The sequence below is a fragment of the Antechinus flavipes genome, chromosome 2 (assembly GCF_016432865.1).
Source record: "Antechinus flavipes isolate AdamAnt ecotype Samford, QLD, Australia chromosome 2, AdamAnt_v2, whole genome shotgun sequence".
Taxonomy (NCBI): domain Eukaryota; kingdom Metazoa; phylum Chordata; class Mammalia; order Dasyuromorphia; family Dasyuridae; genus Antechinus; species Antechinus flavipes.
Genome location: NC_067399.1, coordinates 398,078,755 through 398,098,145, shown reverse-complemented (window position 1 = coordinate 398,098,145; position 19,391 = coordinate 398,078,755). Strand labels below are relative to the sequence as shown.

Genomic DNA, 19,391 nt, shown 5'->3' with positions numbered 1-19,391 from the left:
CTGTCACTTGGTGATTTTATGCACTCCCATGGGTTCAATTATCTTAACAACAAAGATTACTCAATCTATCTATATATATAGATCCAGCCCCAGACACTCACTTAAGCTACAGTTCCACATCATGAACCACCTATTGGATATGTAATAGATGTTACATGTCCTACGGGCATCTCAGACCCATATACCAAAAAGAGAATTCATTTCCCCCCAAAACCCAACTCTTTTCTGAACTTCCCATTACTGATTCAGACTCCACTACTTTTCCAATAATTAATGTTGCACCTTCCTTTCTCCATCTTCAACTTCACTGTCACTCATTCCATATAGCCAATTGGGGACTAAATCCTGTCATTTCTAATTACACAACACCTCTAGCATAGGTCTCTTTTCTCTGCTACACTTGCTAAATACAGACCTTCATCACCTCTTGAATTGACTATAACAAAAGCATCCTATGATATATGGTCCAGCCCTACTGGCCCACTTATAGTTCCTTGTACAGGACTCCTGTATCCATGATTTTGCATTGGTTATTCTCTATGCCTATAATGTTCTTCCCCTCTCACCTCTGCCTATTGGAATCCATGCCTTTCTCAGTTCAGGGCAGCTAGGTGGGACAGTGGATAGAGCACCAGCCCTGAGGTCAGGAGGACCCGAGTACAAATCTGACCTCAGACACTTAACACTTCCTAGCTGTATGACCATGGGTAGGTCACTTAACTCCAAATGCTTGCAAATGGAGCAAAAATAAATAAATAAATAAATAGAAGACAGTTCATTTTGGAAAAAAATCTGGAATTATGTCCAAAGAGTTATTAAACTATTTATACCACTTGACCCAGCAATATCACTGCTAGGTCTATTTCCAAAGTTGATTGGGGGGAAATTAAAGAACGTAAAATGTTTATAGAAGCTCTCTGTGGTGGCAAAGAACCTGTAAAGTGGGGAATGGCTAAACAAGCTATCATATATAACTGTGATAGAATACTACAGTGCTATGAGAAATGATGAGCTTAGGGATTTTAAAAAATATGGATAGACTCAAACAAAGTAAAGAAGAGGGAAATTAACAAGGGAACATTGTATACAGCAACAGCAATATTGTTTTAATAATAACTGAGTGAATAAATCATTCTGGCTAGTATAAAACCCAAATTAACCACAAAGACTATATGAAGATACTATCTGCATCTAGAGGAAAAATGGATAAAAAAGAAGCATTATAGAATGGTTTTACATACACACACATATACACACACATACACACATATTTATATGTAATGGTAGCCATTTCTAGGACAGGAGAGGAGAGAAGGAAAAAAAGATTATTATATATTTAAAAGAAATAGTAAGTTGCACATAATAGATTAGCAATTTCGTGTTCCACCATCTTATTATACTATGTTACAGAAATGTTTGTTTTATTCCATAAATTAAAAATAAAATATAATTTTTAACAAGACTCAATATTAAGTATCATTTTCTACAGTGGACTTTTCCTGGTTCCCCAACTGATAGCACTTTCCTCAAGTTATTTTATATGTTTACTTTCTATATATCTTATAAGTTTGTGTGTGTGTGTGTGTGTGTGTGTGTGTGTTCACACATTGTCTTCCCCATTATAAATGTAAGCTCTTCAAGGGGCTTTCTTCATTTTTTCTTTTTATTCCAAGTTTAATATAGTACCTGGGACATGGTAAGGCTTAATAAATTCTTTTTGAATGAGTAATAGAACATAAATAATATTTGGATGCTTCAGGCTACATCTCAGGAATCTCAGGTCTGAAAGATACCTTTGAGGATGCTCAGTCCACACTTTAATCACATGAATCCCTTCTACAAAATCCCCAGTAAGCTGCCATTCATCTTATCAAAAGAAGTTGAATTGTTCTATTTGTAAAACTATTAAACACTAAAGGACTGTAAGACTATTCAGAAAACCAAAAGGATTTTGCAGTTCACATCTAAGCTATGGTCAAGAAATAATGGCAAGATTTGCTTAGCTGAAACCCAAATTCCACCCTCTGATCTTTGCCTGGACCAGACGTAGATGAAATTTCAGCCCCAGTTTCCGAGTCTGGATTCCTAAAGCACCCAAAGTCTTTTGTTCTAGACCATAGTGATCCCCTGTTCTGAACTTCCTCCAACTCCCCAAAATCCTTTGGTTCCACAGGTGGAAGTTCTAACCATGACTGACACAGAACCCAATCCCCACTTCCTTTTCCCTAGTGAACAGCTTTTGGACAACTGTTGTGACCAAAAACATTCAGAAATTGGGGATGATCCTCCCTACTTGTTGAATCCTCATGACGATCCCAACTTTTAGGTCAGGATCACCACAGGCTTTCCAGCTTGCCAGGCCTACTTACCAGGGCCGCTGCTCTGTTTCACAGGCACTGTTTTCAGAACATCCATGCCATAATGTGAAAGTGAAAGTACCTTTACCATAACCTAAAAACAGGGTACCAGCCTAGGGCAACAAAAGAAGTGGGGTGATGCAGTAGAATAAGTACTGGCTTTGGAGGTAAAAGGCCTGGGCTCAAATCCCACTTCTCACATTTATTACCTTCGGCACCCTGGACAACTTACTTAACCATAATGCATACTGGTTTCATGTGTAAATTGAGAGGACTGGTATCCCTCAAGCTCTTGAACCTTAGTAAAGAGAGAGAGGCCCAGACAGGTTGTCACTAGTCAGTCTGGTCCTATTTGATTCCTGACCCAGCCCCACATCCCAATTCCTGAATCTTGCCTAGATGTCTCCCCATTTCTGGTATGTGGCCCTACCCTGAATTGGTAGCAAAAGCTTCCTTATCTATTTATTACCTGACTATAAGAGGACACAATCATCTCATCTAATCAGAATTTATGAGAGCCAACACATCTGTCTGCTTATAAATTAGATAAAATTCAGTTGTACTTAGCAGAATGCATATTTCTTTATATCCAAGTAGCTGATATTTTATAAAACAGGCATTAGTAGCCTTAAAAATGTGGAAGTAATTAAACTATATTTATTCAATTCATTTTAGATATTTTTCCATTTTAAAAACTAAAAACTTAGCGAGCATCAACTAAAACGAGCACTTTCAGTATATACAATAAAACAGAAAAGATTACACATCAAACTGCAAATTCACTTTTCAAATCTCATTCATTTGATTTAACAAAGAGGAATTTTTATTAAGTACACACTCCTTACAAAGAACACAATACTCTGAACTAGGTCATATATAAAGATAAAATAAGGCATCATCCGTCCCCAAGGTCAACAAATATTTACCAAGGCTTAAGTCCACCTGTTATAGTAAAAAAACAAACAAAAAAAACAAAACCCCAGCATGACTAAGACTTGAGACATAGTTCAGAAGGTACCAGCTCAAGTCCATCATAACCTTCTGACCTAGAATAAGTGATGGGATTTCTAAGGAGGATCCTATGAAAAATCATAGAAATTAAGAGGTAGAAGGGAACTCAGCAAGCAACTAGTTTCCTCCTGGGACAGCTAGGGGACTCAGTGGATAGATTCAGGAAATAAAGTCAAGAAGACCCATAGTTCAAATTCAAACTCAGACATTTCCTAGCTGGATGAATCGGGAAGTCACTTAACCTCTGACTGCCTTAGTTCTCTCATCCAGGAATAAAAAATACACACACACACACACACACACACACACACACACACATTTAAAACACAGTAATAACACCCATTTCCCAAGGTTATTGTGAGAATAAAATCAGATATTTGTAATCCCCACTATAAAATATCAGATGAGTAATCGGTCATCTAGCTTTTCTTTGAAGATTTCCAAGTAAGAGAAACCCACTTCCTACAAAAGCATTCTTTTTAACTTTTGGTCAATTCTAATTGTTAAAAAGTTATTCCTGACATTTTGTCTAAATTGGCTGTTTTGCAATTCCCACCCATTGCTCCCCCTGGTTCTGCCCTTTGGGACCAAACAGAGCAAGTTTCAGCCCTTCCCCATATGACAACCTCTCCAATATTTGAGCACAGCTATCATCATCTTCCTTCTCTTATCCCCCACATTCTCTTCCCGAGGCTAAACAGCCCCAGTTGGTTCATCATGTCCTCATATGGCACAGACTCAAGGCCTTTCATCATCCTGGCTGCTTTCCTCTGAATTCTCTCAAGCTTATCAATGTCCTTCTAAAACTGTGAGCCAGCCCAATTATACCTTATGTCTTGTCTGGCTACAAAATGGCTGTTGTGAGCATGAAAGATAAGGTATATGAAAATACACTGGATGAACTGTACAATGCTTTCAACAGTATGAGGGATTACATTCATTCAGTATTTCACTAATTCTGTCCCTGATTTCTAATGCAGACAAAAGCCAAATGGTGTCGGAGTAATTTTGGCATCTTTCCTGTTACATTCCCTGGCCTGGCAAGGCTTCTCAGAAAAACAAAACAAAATAAAAACCCTTCTCCCAAAACAGATTATATTGCAGTTAAGTCAGCTATAAGCCAGCTTACCAACTCTCTACTCTGAGCTAACTTTCCTGGACAGAGAGCTATTAACATTCCCTTATAATTCCTTTAGACCAGGATCTTAGTCTACCAACCACACATCATCACCAAAAACACCACAAGTCAATAACTGTCCCCTAAAAGACTCCTTTGGATCTATGTAAAAAACATCCTGAAATATCAACATGGTGGAGCTATAATTGGTACAGAGAGAATTTCATTTTAATTACACTTAAAGATACATTAACAGCCTGCTGTGAACAAGGCACACAGTATTAATAAGCAAGGACACAATGATCAAAAAAAAAAAAAAAAGACAACTTTCCTGCCCTTAAGGAGTGTACAAACTACCTGGAAAGAAGTACAGATGCACAAAATATAAAGGGGCATAGAGAAGAAGAGGGGGAAAAAAAGATCAAGATAGCACTCTAGGAAAATTGGAGATGAGAAAGGGGATGAAAATTGGGGTGAAATAAGGGTAAGGAAAACTTTCAGCTGGAATGAGAGTTGGGGTAAAATAGGAACAAGGAAAACTTCATGGGAAAGGAGTAATTGAGCTAAGCCCAGAGGAATTATGACAGGTGGAAATGAGGAAGAATTGAACAGTTTAACCTAACTAGAAAATGGAATATATAAAGGGGAATAATGACTCCATCTTGGGTTATGTTTTATAAATACTTTGACTTATTCCCTAGTTCAGGTTGTCCCTTTGAAGCATCAGAATTTAGTTTTATGATTAGGTCCACCCAGAAGGATACGTACTCTCAACTCCCACATAAGCATTCTGGCAAACAAGATATCAAACAAAAACCAGAAAATGTCAGCTACTTTTCGGTAATGTCTCCCCCCAAAAGAAGGCGCTCACTTGGGCTAGTCAGAGCAACAAATAATTCGCTCCCTCAATGAGCCCCACCCACATCACCCCAGGAACCTAAACAGTCCTCAAGACTTACAGTATTTCTATCAGTACAGAGGAATCTCCCAAAGAAAGGAGACACACTTGGTGGTGGAGAGAGGAAGATGTCACTAAAAATGTTCACGCCTTTTCTCTCAAGCCAGCACAGTCTGCATAACTTGCTTATTCCTGTAACTCTTCTCCTTGATCTCAGAGCTCCTTTCCTGCTCTGCTTCTGAGGTTCCCAGGGGACCTTCTGGGATGCAAAGACTCCTTTCTCACCTATCATTGCACAGGACTCCACTCTTCTCCATTTCCCTCTAGTCAATACTCTCTGTTACTTTTTTCTCCCTGAGGCAATTGGGGTTAATGACTTGCCCAGGGTCACACAGCTAGGAAGTATAAAGTGTCTGAGACCAGATTTGAACTCAGGTCCTCCTGACTTCAGGGCTGGTGCTCTATCCACTGCACTACTCAGCTGCCCCCTTACTAACTTTTAAGGTACATTTTAAATGTATTTGGGGTTCAAGTGTTAACTTTATCATCAATAAGGTATTGATGCCAATATGTATTCTAAAATTTAATCAACAATATAGGATTAAGACAGGAGCAGCAAATTAACTTTTTAAGGGAATTTCATACCTTGTTAAAATGATATTTTTAAAACAAAAAAAAAATTCATTATCGGTTGGTTAAAATTTTTGGAGGGGAGAGATCAGGAGTAGAATTTATCTCAGACAAAGTCAAAGTAAAAGATTCAATTAAAAGAAAAATCTACATGTGTCAGCTATATTGTTTTAGATGAATGTCTATCTACAAATGTATAAATGTATATGTGTGTGTATATATAAATATACATAAAATATTTACATACAGATATGGTTGTGTATATCGATATATATGTATATGGGTATATGTGTGGATGTGAATATATATGCACAAAAAATACATATGTGTATGTGCATATATATGTATATATGCACATCTATATTTATAGGCTGCATGGGGGAGGGGAGAATAAAAGGAAGGAACAAAGAACAGGGTGAAAAGTGCATAGCAGAGCACAAAAGAATAACTTATAAGGAAGCAAAGAAAAAATGGACAGGCATGAATATAATATCTTCTATTATTATACATGCTTACTTGAAATGGTCCATTATTACATATTTTGAACCCGCCCTGATGTTTTGCTGGGACATGATAATGTTTTGTTTTTCTTTCTTTTTTTTCCTATTTTGTATTTAGGTTTTTTAAAATTTTTTTTCCTTTTTTATAACTTTTTTCTGATTAAAACTGTACATCATTTTTTTAAATGCACATTTCTTTATGAGCCATGTTGGGTGGTTAATTTTTTAAAAACTGTATGGAGAAGAGAGTATATAGAGAATTTGGAGGTACCTATATATCAAACCACTATATATGAAATAAAATCAAAAAGATAGATTAGAGCCAGATTGTAGAGAGAGGACTTTAAAAGACTAGAAGTGTTTTCTCCAAGCATGAAATAGAAACCCAATGGAAATGTATGAAAAAATTGTTATTGATTGGTTCCTGTTCTGTCCTTGACACTATTTGGTTTTTTTTGGGCAAAGATACTAGAATAGTTTGACATTTCCAGCTCATTTCACAGATGAAGAATTGAGGCAAATAGGGTTAAGTGACTTTCCCAGGGTCACACAGCTAAACTGAGGCTAGATTTGAATTCAGGTGCCCCCTAACTCCAGGGCCAAAGTTCTATCCATTGGGAGCACGATTAATGCAGGGCATCAGGATAATTACTGGCAATTCAAAGCAGGTGATATAAATGTTATTATTATCATCCCTATTTTAGAGATGAAAAAAGTGAGACTGAGGAAGCTTAAGTGATTTAGCTAGTGAAAGCTTGAGATCAAATTCAGACTCGGGTCTTCCTGACTCCAAGCCCATCATTTTAACCGTTGACTACATATTACAAAGTGCATTAGTGGACTCCATAACAAAACAGAACTAGCAAGAACTAGTTAGAGAAAGGACAATGGGAAGAAGGGAGATCTATCAAACTAAAATTAATGGAATTCAGCTCAAGAAAATTTTAAGACAAAATATTGTCCTGAATATATATTAGCTAATGAGAAAACAATTGGAACATATATTTAAAAAAATAAAAACCCAGAATATCAAAGTAATAAATTTCTAAATATAATTAAAGATGAGGTTTGTTTTTTTTTTTTTAACCAGAGTTGGGATTTCATCAGAGTAGACAACAATGAAAAGAAAAACCATCCATCAAAGCAGATCAGCACTTTTTGTATTATCGTTTTAGAGAATTACCTTAGGCACTCAGAGGTTAAACCACTTGCCCAACATCATGTAGTCTCTGTGTATGTAGGTGAGATTTGAATCCAGGTCTTCTTGATTCACTGGCCAGTTCTTCACTTTTGCAGAGCTTTAGAAGAAAAGTAAAAAATATTTTTTTAAATGAAAACAAACCAAATTTATAAATGTAAAATAAAAAGGGAGAAATTACCACAAATAGAATAAAGGGATGGAGAAATGAAATGTATAGAATTATGTCAATAAAAGTGAAAACTCTAATGAAATGAATTTATAGGAATGTAAAGTGCCAAAATAATAATCTGATCTTAGGAGAAATTTGGGAAACCCTAAAATTTAAATAGAATAAAAATTTAAAAATCTCAAGCTCCAAATGGCTTCACAAGAGAATGGAGGAAATCTAGGTAATTAAACAAACAAAAAAAAAAGATCGAGATACCTGTACTATTGAAAATAAGTATTTAACAGATTGTTGAATTGAATACAACTACCTAAATAAGGTCATGAAAAATTGGATATGATTAAACAACAACAAAAATACCTGTAGCAATATGTTTTTTGAAATTCATTATGACCACATTGTGGTTATACCAGAAATGCAAGAATGGTTTAGTATTAGGAAAATAATTAGCATAACTCATTATTTATAAAAACATGGGATTATATATCACCAGAGGTAGAAAAAATCTTGCAAAAAATACAGCATTTAATCAATTATGTTAAAAATTCTAAAAGGCATAGAAATGGAGAAATCTTTACTTAATACAATAAAAATGTTTATCCACATCTAACAGAAAAAATCTTTTCATTGTTGTCTACTCTGATGAAATCCCAACTCTGGTTAAAAAAAAAAACACCTCATCTTTAATTATATTTAGAAATTTATTACTTTGATATCTTGGGTTTTTATTTTTTAATTATATGTTCCAATTGTTTTCTCATTAGATGTGGATAAAAAAAAAAAAACAGAAAAAATTTATTTAGAATTTATCTGTATGGCACTGTTCCCAAGAGATTGGATACAAATTTGTTACTTAATCTAGACTGGGCCCTCCTACAATCTTTCTCAAGGATTTGTTAATGTTTAACAAGATCTACCATTAAAAAGACACATTTTGAAGCTTAATCTGTTTTATTAACATTTTCACCATTTTAAAAATCTATATAATCCTCAAAACAATAAACCAAGCCCAGATTTGTGATGTTTACTTATTTCTGAGATATAAATGCTCACACTCTGAAAATTTAACAATAGAATCTCAGGAAAACCATAATGTAAGACATCAGAACTCATATCAATGCAATGAGCAAAGTTTTTCAGTCATTTCAGTTATGTCTTACTCTTTGTGATCAGTTATAATAGAATGGTTAATTTGTGGTAAGCTAATGGAATTAAATAAAATAATTAAATTAAAGGAACAAGTGTGAGAAAAATGGGAAGATCTTTATGAAGCAGTGCAAAATGAAAATAAGCCAAACCAGAAGGATCAAATACAGATTAAACATGACCATAAAAAAAAAAACATGAACAGGAATAAATGGAGAAACCAAGAGTCCTAAAGGATATTTAAAGTTACATTCATTGTATTTAAATGTATTTATTTAAATATAAATATTTGCAAAAAATTATACTTGTACAATTTATTATTTATAATAAATCATTATTTCTAAAAAAGAAAAAAAGTGTGAACAACCCAATGGTTAGCAGATGATAGCCACAAGGATGACATAAGCAAGTTTCCTGAATCTTGGAGAAAAGAATTTTACTGTTTTCACTCTTCCCCAGCACAAGGAGCTGAGAAGAGGACAACATTCAATAAATTAAAATAAAAGTCAATAACAACTCACCCTATGCAAGGCATTATGTTAGGTTCTCAAAACACAACTAAAATTTGAAAAATAGCTCCAATCATCAAGTTTACACAGAAAGATAGAAGTGTAAGAGTTTGGGGGGAGGAACTGGAGATGAGGGATATAAAAGTAAACACAATTTGAGGAAAGAGAAAACACAAGCATTTGGAAAAGATTGTTATTGGAAGTGATACTGGAGCTGAATCTTGAAGAAAGCTTTTTATTCCAAGAGGGAAAAGGAAGAAGAAAATATATTATGGGCATGGGGAGAAGGGAGGATCACCTGTGCAAAAGTAAAGAGGTGGAAGATGGAATGACAACTTTCATGAATAACAAGTAAGCCAGTTTGATGGAATGAAATGATAGTTTGGGGGTTTCAATGGGACTGAAATGATATGGAAACCACAGCTGGGAGCCAGAACTATGTCCTTTTTCATTCTTCCTGGCTTCTTGCTAGAGCAAGAGAAGTGGTCACCAGTTTTGTTAGGGGAGAGAGAGCCAGTAATTCTAGAATCTGTTTCCTTAGCCTAATTTGCATAAACCAGAACCAGAATATTCTTTGACACAACGCTCTTTGCTTAGATGTAATATACAGAACTGACCTGGCGCATTCTCAGAGGTGGAAAGATGAGGAGTACCCACTCTAATAGATCTGTACCATCAAATGGCAATCTTATTCCTCCAGAATAAAGCTTTCTATGAAACCCCACAAATTATTCCAGACAGTCCATGAGCCTACCCTTCTGTCCAGCTTCAATCTCAGCCAATTGGTTGGCTTTTTGATCCCAGTTAAATCCCTGACCAACATAATTTTTTATTTTTCCTGAATTTTATCAACACCAGACAGCTCAGGCAGAATGCTTTTTTCAGAGTTTTGCAGCCCTTGAATCTTGTCTTCTCCAGGTGAGACTTCTTCACTTCAAAAGGACATTGGAGATCACCTAGCTTAACTAACTTAACAATTTTGTGGAGTTTAAAACATTAAAATCACTTGTCTAAGGACGTGCAACTAATGGGAAAATCTGGTGGGTCAGATCTCAATATTTTTTTACATATAATTTCCCAGCTCTTACCCTTTCTAGTTTAACATGTCCCAAATCAGTCAATATAGTATATGTAGTATAATACAAAAAAGCATCAGGTTTTTGCCACTGCCTTCCTATGTGGCCTTGTGAAAAGAGAGTAAGTGGAAGCAACAAGCAATTCTTTTAGGGGTTTGGCTAAGAAATAGAGATAATATACCTCAATAATTAAAATAAGGAGTTCTTAATCTTTTTTGTCTTAGAAACCTTTTTGGCAATCTCTTGAAACTTATAGTCCTCATCTCAATATATATAAAATACATAAGATTGCAAAGGAATTACATTGAAATATTTATATAAATTTTATATAACATATATAATTATTAAAAGAAGAAAAAGTTCACAGGTGCCAGATTTAGAGGGACCAGAATCTAGCAAGGATTTTTTTTTAAGGATAAGGAAGACTTAAAAATATTTCTAGCTAATAGGGAAGGAATTTATATAGATAAAAGAGTTTGAATATGACTGAATACACTGTAGTCTATTGGACAAGAAAGGAAGAGAAAGGATTAAGGATATATATGAAGAGGTTAGTCTTTATTTGTTAATTTCCTTTAAATATTTTACCATCATCATTATTATTTTCAATATTAAGTCACAATTGTTAAACATATTTCAATTTACAAAGCACTTTCCTTATTGAAAACTTGTATATCCATCTCCATTTTGCGGATCATTGAATTCAAGCTTGCCCACAGTCATATAGTCAATAAATGTTAAAAAAGTTTTTTGGTAAGTTAACTGTCAGAGCCAAGACTTAACACCAAGGTCTTCTGAGTCTGAATCCAGTGTTCATTATTTTTTCCCCACTATTTCCAATTGCCTATAATGATTTTGAAATATAGTGGAATTTTAGAGGTAATATACAAAAAGGTCTTCTCCTTTAAAGCTTTTAAAAACCTTTAAAATAGTTGGAGATAGAGGACACATTAGCATAAAATATGTAAGGGATTCAGAGGAAGATGAGGGAAAAATTATAATCAGATTTTGTATAAACTATTTTATTATGTTGCTCATAAAGAAAATAAAAAATGCTAAAGAAATTTGCTATTAGGTCAATAACCTTAAGAGTTTATGACATTGTTGCAAAACCCAACAAAGAAAAATGTGAGTTGTAATAAAATCCATATTCATATATGTAAAGCAGTATTTTTGTAAATCTGAGTGATAAAAATTTGTTGTCCCAAGATGAAGTAGAAAGATAATTAGATTACTAAAAATGAATTGTATAACTCACAAGGACAAAAGTCTATAAATGAAACATAGGAAAGGATTGCTCAAGATGGTTAGGCATAGATGTTTTCTAATCTGCATCTTGGAGGCTTAATATTTAAGGGTTTGTTGTACTGAATATGATCTTTTTAAAATGCATTCATTTCCCTCCCCATCATAAGAAATGCCTCTTCAATTGTGTAGGAAAAGATAACAGAATTTTTACAGAAAACCTATTTGATTAAGTAAGGGATACTTGTATTTGTGCTATAAGTAATAACAATATGTTAAATAAAATGTTAAATTATTTTCTCACCTATTATTTCATTGGATCCTTAGAACAATCTGGTGGGATAGACAGTCATGTGTTATCTCCAGTTTAAAAATGGGGAGACCAAGGCTCAGAGATGTCACATGACTTACTAAATCTCACGGGATAGGTTGGCAAAATTAGGACTTGAGCTCGAGTTTCCTGGGACTCCCTGTTAAAATGCTATTTATATCACTTAAAATCAGAGATGTGCCCCAATTTCTTCCAGCCCACAGACCCAGATTTGCTCAGCTGCCAATTTAAGACTGTGCTAACTGTACACCACCTGCTTTTTTAAAGGAACGAATGCAATTCTGTGAAAAGTCACAGTGCAGATTCAGAATTGAACCGTGACTTTGGGCATGGAGAGCGGCTTTTTTTTTTCCCTAAATGTTCCCTGGAAACTTCCAGAGTTTATCCCTAGCCTGCCACTAAAACAATACTCCCCAATCGCCTTGTTGAGCCCAGACAGTGTGGGTCCTTTCATTCCTGACAAGTCGCATCTTTTCTTGCTCCCAGGCTGAATGACGTAGTTCGGCAGGGTGGTCTGGCTTCCCCCTCCCACAAATTCTTGTAGCGACAAACATCATTCAGTTGTCTCCTTTTAACCTGGCAACCTGTTTGAGGGAATCTCTGACCACTGCTGGCATTTAGCACTTGTCTTCAACTTACCTCCCAATCCACAGGGAACAGGACTCACTCGATTCAGGCTGCTCAAGGTAGTCCCTGTCTGAAAAAAAAAAATAATAAGCAACCGATTCTTTCTCAATTGCCAGCCCACGGAGCAGCCAGAACCAAGCGAACGGGCGGGACCGGACCTGCCTCCACCGTAACGTGCATGCGCAGGAACAGCCTCAGTTCCTTTTGTTGATTGTCATTCAGATTGCTTTTTTTTTTTTTTAACCCTGGGCTGAAAGACTGAGTCCTATAGAGTCAATCCAATGGCTGACAAAGCAGCCAATTTGGGGCAATTAGCCAGCGGAGGATCCCAGCTGACTCGAGTTATTTTGCCTCTCCTTTATCTCACCACAACCTTTCATTAAGCTTCATCCCAGGGGCAGGGGTTCCAGGAGAGAAACATCTAACAAGCTTTAAAATCCCTGAATTTCTTGATGCTAACGTTTCTATTTAGAATTATGTTTATCCCGCTGTAATCTACAAAAGCCCGTAGCTATCATTTGGTCCACCCCTTCATTTTGCAGATGGGGAAACTGAGACCCAAAGAAGGAAAATGACTTTTGAAATCGCAGAGCAAGTTAATTTAGGCAGATCTGGGATAAATATCCACGTCTCTTGACTTCCAGGAAAGGGCTTCTAAGGTTAATTATTAGCTATTAATCGCTAACATTTATATAACGATTTAACCATCCATCAGGCACTGTGCTAAGCGTTTTTATGTACCTACATGTTTTGCTTCTCAGTTAATTCTCCTACAAAATGGAGAATAATCCCTAACTAGTATTTTATTCTTAGTTTATTCTCCTTCAAAATGGAGAATAATGATCTTTTATCTACTAAACATGTTCTTCATATATAGATATAGATTATATGTAGAAACTCGAGAGGAGAGGGGAAGAGGGAGATGTGTGTGTCAGAAAGAGATGGAGAGAGACGTGAAAGAAGAGATGGAGAGAAGAGAAGGAAATAGCCAATATTATCAAAATGTGACATCTTGATAACCCACATTTTTGTAATGCTATAAGGTATACAAAGCATTTTCCTTATAGCAACCTCAGGACATAGGTAATACACATTATTTTTTTTGTTCTACAAATGTAATTTCATTGGTGGGGGGAAACTTCTTAAAGAGGATATTTTTCTCACCCAATTCAGATTAGCAACTATTCTGCCATTTAAAGTGAATAAAGAGGGAATAAGAAGGATCAAGGAAGAGATGAATTGATGATGGATGGAATTAAAGAAGGGAGAAAAAGAAAGAGAAGAAAGCATTTAACTACTATGATTGAATTAGAGAATTTTAGAGAAACTGAAACTAGAGTTACTGAAGGCTAGACACTAGAGGTTATGAGGATCTTTTGTCCACTGGAAATTCATGAAGAATAGAGAAGCTGAGCTTATGGTAAAATGTTATAATTTTTAAAAAGAGAGAGAGAGAAGGTATTCTTCAAATCATAGACCAATAAGCTTGACTTTTTTCCCCTAGAAAAATTTTACAAAGTATTATTAAAGGAATAGTTTGAGTGTTTACAAATGAAGGAAGATCCCTAAGAGATAATGTGGATTTATTGGGAATAGATTATTCCCAACTAACCTCATGTTGGGTTGGGTTTTTGGTTTTTTTTTTTTTTTGTTGTTGTTGTTGTTTGTTTTTGACATGGTAACTCTATATAAATAAGTCAGAAGAATATCATAGACCTATTATATCAAGATTTCAGTAAGACATTTGACAAGATCATTCATGAACAAAATGGAAAAGCTTGGAGTAGTTGATAATGTAGTTAGGCAAATTAGAAACTGATTGAATTTACTAGACCTAAAGGAAAGTAATAAATGAATCAATGTGACCATGATCTAGGCATATTTAGAGTACTCAAGGGATCCTCTATCTTGATCCTGTGTTGTTAGACAATTTTATTCAATAGCTGGAAGAAAAACATGAATGAATGTTTATCAAACTTGTGGTTGAGACAGCTAAACGAGTTAAAACATTGGATAACAATCATGATCCAAAAAAAGTCTTGATTAGAGATTGAGCCTCATCTAATCAAAGATTTAATTTAATAGAGTTAATAGATTTAGATAAAATTTAGATAGAATAGATAGAATGATATTCTACATTTAGGGTTTGTTTTTATCTTCTTTAGAAATACAGAATTAGAGATATTTTGCTAGGCAAAAATTTGAGTAAAAAAGATCTAAGAGTTTTCATAGACTGTGATGGAGCAACCAAAAATAAGTAACATCAGCTAATGCTGTCTTGATACCTTACATTTTTGTAATGTTATAAGGGTTATAAAGCATTTTCCTTATTACAATCCCATTATGTACACATTGTTTATTTTTTTAGTCTAAACTTATGATTTCATTGGTGGAGGAAATTGATAAAGAGGATATTTTCTTACCCAGTTGAGATTAGCAACTATTCAGCTATTTATTTTCTTTCAGAATTGCCTGGGCCATATGTAAGCAGTAAATAACTGCCTAGGCTTGTACAGCCAATGTATGTCGGCTGAAATTTGAACTAATTTCCTGACTACAGATTCTCTATGCCAAACTGCTTTTCAGTATAGGTATTCTTATCTCTGTATTAAAGCTAAGGAAATTGAAATTATCAGCAGTTAAATGACTTACTCATGGTCACTATAGCCTGTAAATAACTGAGGTAGGATTTATACCCTGGTCTACTGATTTGAGGTTCTTTTTGTTATACTATGTGGTCTCTTATATGCTAAGACCACATTAATTAAGTCATAATACCCAGGATGAAGGTGATAGACTGCCTTGGAGTAAGCCAGGTCTCAAGCCTGGAGCATTTGTCTAAAACTCTCCTCACTGGTGAATGATGATCACTCATCAGTGCATGTCTTCATAGAGGGAGCATTAATGAGAGAGAAGATTTTTATTCTTCTAATTTGTGAGAGAATTCCATTAGAGATTACAAACTTTGGAAAGCTCACATGTAAGGAAATCTTAGAGATTTTAGAAAACTTCCTCTTGAGTGAGATATAGGTTTCTCTTTCTTGATTGAGCAGAAATATATTACTCTGAATAGGGAAACTCATTGCCTCTAAGTACTGTCTAGTATATTGTAATCTGTATAATTTTTCTTTTTTTCTGTTTGCTATCTATTTAAACAAATGAGTTTACACATCCTTCATATTTGTGATGGTCTTTTGTATTACTAGTGTAATTCATTTCAAAGCCCTTTAGGATGGGAATCTCTGCTTAGTGTTGGAAATAAATGCCCCATTCTGCATGAAGAGCAACATAGAGTTGGTTTATTTTAATTGTTTTATTAAAGCTTTTTATTTTCAAAACACGTGCATAGATAATTTTCAACATTCACCCTTGCAAGACCTTGTGTTCCAATTTTTTCTTCCCTTCTCCCCTCCCCTCCCCTAGATAATCCAATATATATTAAACATATAATTATATATATATATATATTTCCACAATTATGCTGCCCAAGAAAATCAGGTCAAAAAGGAAAAAATTGAGAACGAAAACAAAAGTCAAGCAAATAACAATAAAAAAGCAAAAATACTATATTTAAAAATACTATATTGTGATCCATAATCAGACCCCATCCTCTTGAGGATTCTTTTTTTTTTTTCTCTTGAGGATTCTTGAAGGGCAGTATTTTTCAAGACTTCTCAAGATTTAAGTCTCCTCTGAGCTTCAAATTGCTTTGGGAGCTTTTGGGTTCCAGCTTTGAGAGAGGTCAGAAAAGGCCAACTTTTGTTCCTGAAGAAAAAGACCCTAGGAAGATCTGAATGTAACTGGCAGTCTTCATCATGACCTTGCTTCAGCTTGTTCTAGAAACTGTACTGAGTTTTCCTTTAGGTGAAATGAAAGACTTTCTGTGGTTAAGGAGTGTTATATAATGGGAGAGTTCTGCCACTGGAAGAGAGTTGCTCCCTTCAGTATTGTGATATATATATATATATTTTTTTCTTAATCATTCCTTCTCTGATTTCTGTTTTGCTATGATTTGGATAAATGGGTTTCTTTGCTATTTGCTATAATGTGTTAATTCTGGAACTGGTATTCCATGGGTCAAGCGTTGGATATAGAACTTGGTCCTTTCCCCCCTCAATAATGATAGATTCATCAGAAGCTAAATTGAATTTGACTATATTCCCTATTTTAATAATATTTAAGGGAAAGCTAGATATAATTCTCACCTGGTATCCCTTTTCTCTGAAAACTGAGTGACTTTAGTCCCAACTTCCTGTTTTTCCTCTTAGCAGGAATGAAAATCTTCCTTAGAGAAGAGTAGGGGGAAAAAAGGGTAGAGATGTCTAATCTTCTCTTTGACCCACACCCTTAGGACCCATGGGTCTATCTATACTTGGAGTTTCTTTACACTAATAATACTCAGTGAAAAGGAATTAAGCCTTTGTCTAAAAGAGTGAGGTACCCCTTTCTCATTAAGGGATAGCAATCAAAATAACTTGAACCTAAGAAAAAAACCATTCCCTAGACTAGCAACATTTAGAAAGGTAAATAAAGAAAGCTATAATTCTAGAGCTATTCCTCTATCAGAAGAAAACCTCATGGCCCTTTCTCCAGTTCTCCTTCAGGCAGCAATCAGTGTGTCTTGGACAGGCAATAGGGACAGGGATAGGCAAGTTGTCAGAAATAATTATTTATTTCTCAGGTGAACATATACATAACCTACTTTGGAAATACACAACCATACGTTACATAAACCTCATCTGAGTTTTGGTGTTTAGTTTGAACATATATTGGGCATAACATTGATGAACTGGAGGACATTCTTTTGACAATTATCCAAGTTGGTTCAAAGGCATAGGTATTAATTATTAAAGATAATGATAGTGACAAGTATTTTGGTTTTTTGTTTTGAGTCTGAGTCTCCCTATTTTGTCTAGTCTAGAAATGCAAGAACCACTCACAGACTAAATGATGCTACCTTTAACTCACAGTTTTTTCCAACCTGTGCTGATTTATCTCTCCTTAGGTAGCCAGGTGACATGTCCCTCCCACTCTTGAGAGGTGGTGGAGTTAATAGGGACAGCACAAAGGCTTTCAGGATCCTCAAACTACGGCTCAAAGGGCCAAATGCGGCAACTGAGGACGATTATCCCCCTCACCCAGGGCTATGAAGTTTCTTTATTTAAGGCCCACAAAAAAAAGTTTTTGTTTTTACTATAGTCCGGTCCTCCAACAGTCTGAGGGACAGTGAACTGGCCCCCTATTTAAAAAGTTTGAGGACCCCTGATACTGAACCGTTCATTTTGTTTTAGGACTTGTGAGCTGGGGCAGTTCACCAGTGTTAACTTCCCTGGTGGCAGGGATTACACTTAGGTACAGGAGTTGTTCTGAGGCTCAAATGAGATCATGAATGTAAAGCACTCTGCAAATCTTAAAGCTCTGTATAAAATACCAGTTGTCATTATCATCATAATTATTATTATCATCCTCATGATCATCATTAACCTACAGTAACCAGGCTTTCGACTTAGTGATACTTCCAATCTCTGAGCTTTATTCTACTATAATCCTGATGAGTTCAATGTTTACTGGGCAGTTCAGGAGTATACTGGTAAATGTTTAATTCCTAAACTGTGGGAGGGGATAAAAGGGAGAGTATGTAGTCATACTTTTAATTTTAATATGTACTTTCTTAAGTCTAGATAATAAAAATAGTCAAATCTTAGGATTTTTAAGTGTAAATGCTTACATTGAATATTGAACAATCAATTTCCAAGTCAGATAGAGCAGGCTCCAGCACACCATCACTGACTTTCCAAGTGAGTTTCTTAGGAGCATTGGAGTTAATTCTGCTTGCCTCCAGAGGAAAGAAATAAAACAGCTTAAGTGGAAATTTCAGAGAGGTAAGTTTCAGCTGGATATAATAAAAATATAATATTAAATCTGTGCAAAAGTGAAATATCACATGGCAGAGACAACAGAGGGGGTCTTTTAAAGAAGAGGTTAAATAACCTCATATCTACAATCATAGATTCAGAAGGGGAACCTTAGAGGTCACCTAATCCAACTCCTTCATTTAAAAATTTTATTTTTATTAATAGCTTTTACTTCTATACTATCCTCAATGTGAGTGCTAGCTTTCTGTTGCTTATTTCCAATTTATATTATATGTATATCTTGTTTGGACATAAGTTGTTTGCACATTGCTTGTCACTAGACTATTATCTCCTTGAGAGCAAGGATTATCTTTTACCTTTCTTAATCTGAAGTGCTTTGTATAGAACCTGGCACAAAGTAGATAACAAATTCTTTTGACTAAATGACTTAATTTCCTAAATATACATCTCTGTTCCCTCTCTTAACCAGTGCCGGATCCTCTAGAGCTTTCTTTTAAAAGAAAGATAAAAAGGCAGTTCAGCCTTTCATGTCTGACAATATATGCAACTTTCTATACCTTTCTTCCCCACCTCTGCAGACAAGGGAGGGTAGTATAGTTTCTAAACTCTTCTCCAAGTTCATTCTCATTTTAGAGTATTCAATTTCACACCAGCCCTAAAATCAGGAGGACCTGAGTTCAAATGTGACCTCAGTCACTTAA

The 19,391-nt window shown here is 35.2% G+C and overlaps 1 protein-coding gene across 4 annotated transcripts in view; it reads right to left on the bottom strand.

The window, feature by feature from the left end:
* The window catches only part of ARHGEF37 (Rho guanine nucleotide exchange factor 37), a 79,158-nt gene extending 65,814 nt beyond the window's left edge, over positions 1–13,344 (bottom strand). For 3 of the 4 annotated variants that reach the window (XM_051978681.1, XM_051978685.1, XM_051978684.1), the window contains exons 1-2: positions 12,827–12,961; positions 7,697–7,811 (exon numbers count right to left, since the gene is read on the bottom strand). The gene's annotated coding sequence lies outside the window, so the exon portion shown is untranslated. The other variant, XM_051978683.1, reaches the window with a different exon arrangement.
* Positions 13,345–19,391: the final 6,047 nt, after the last annotated feature.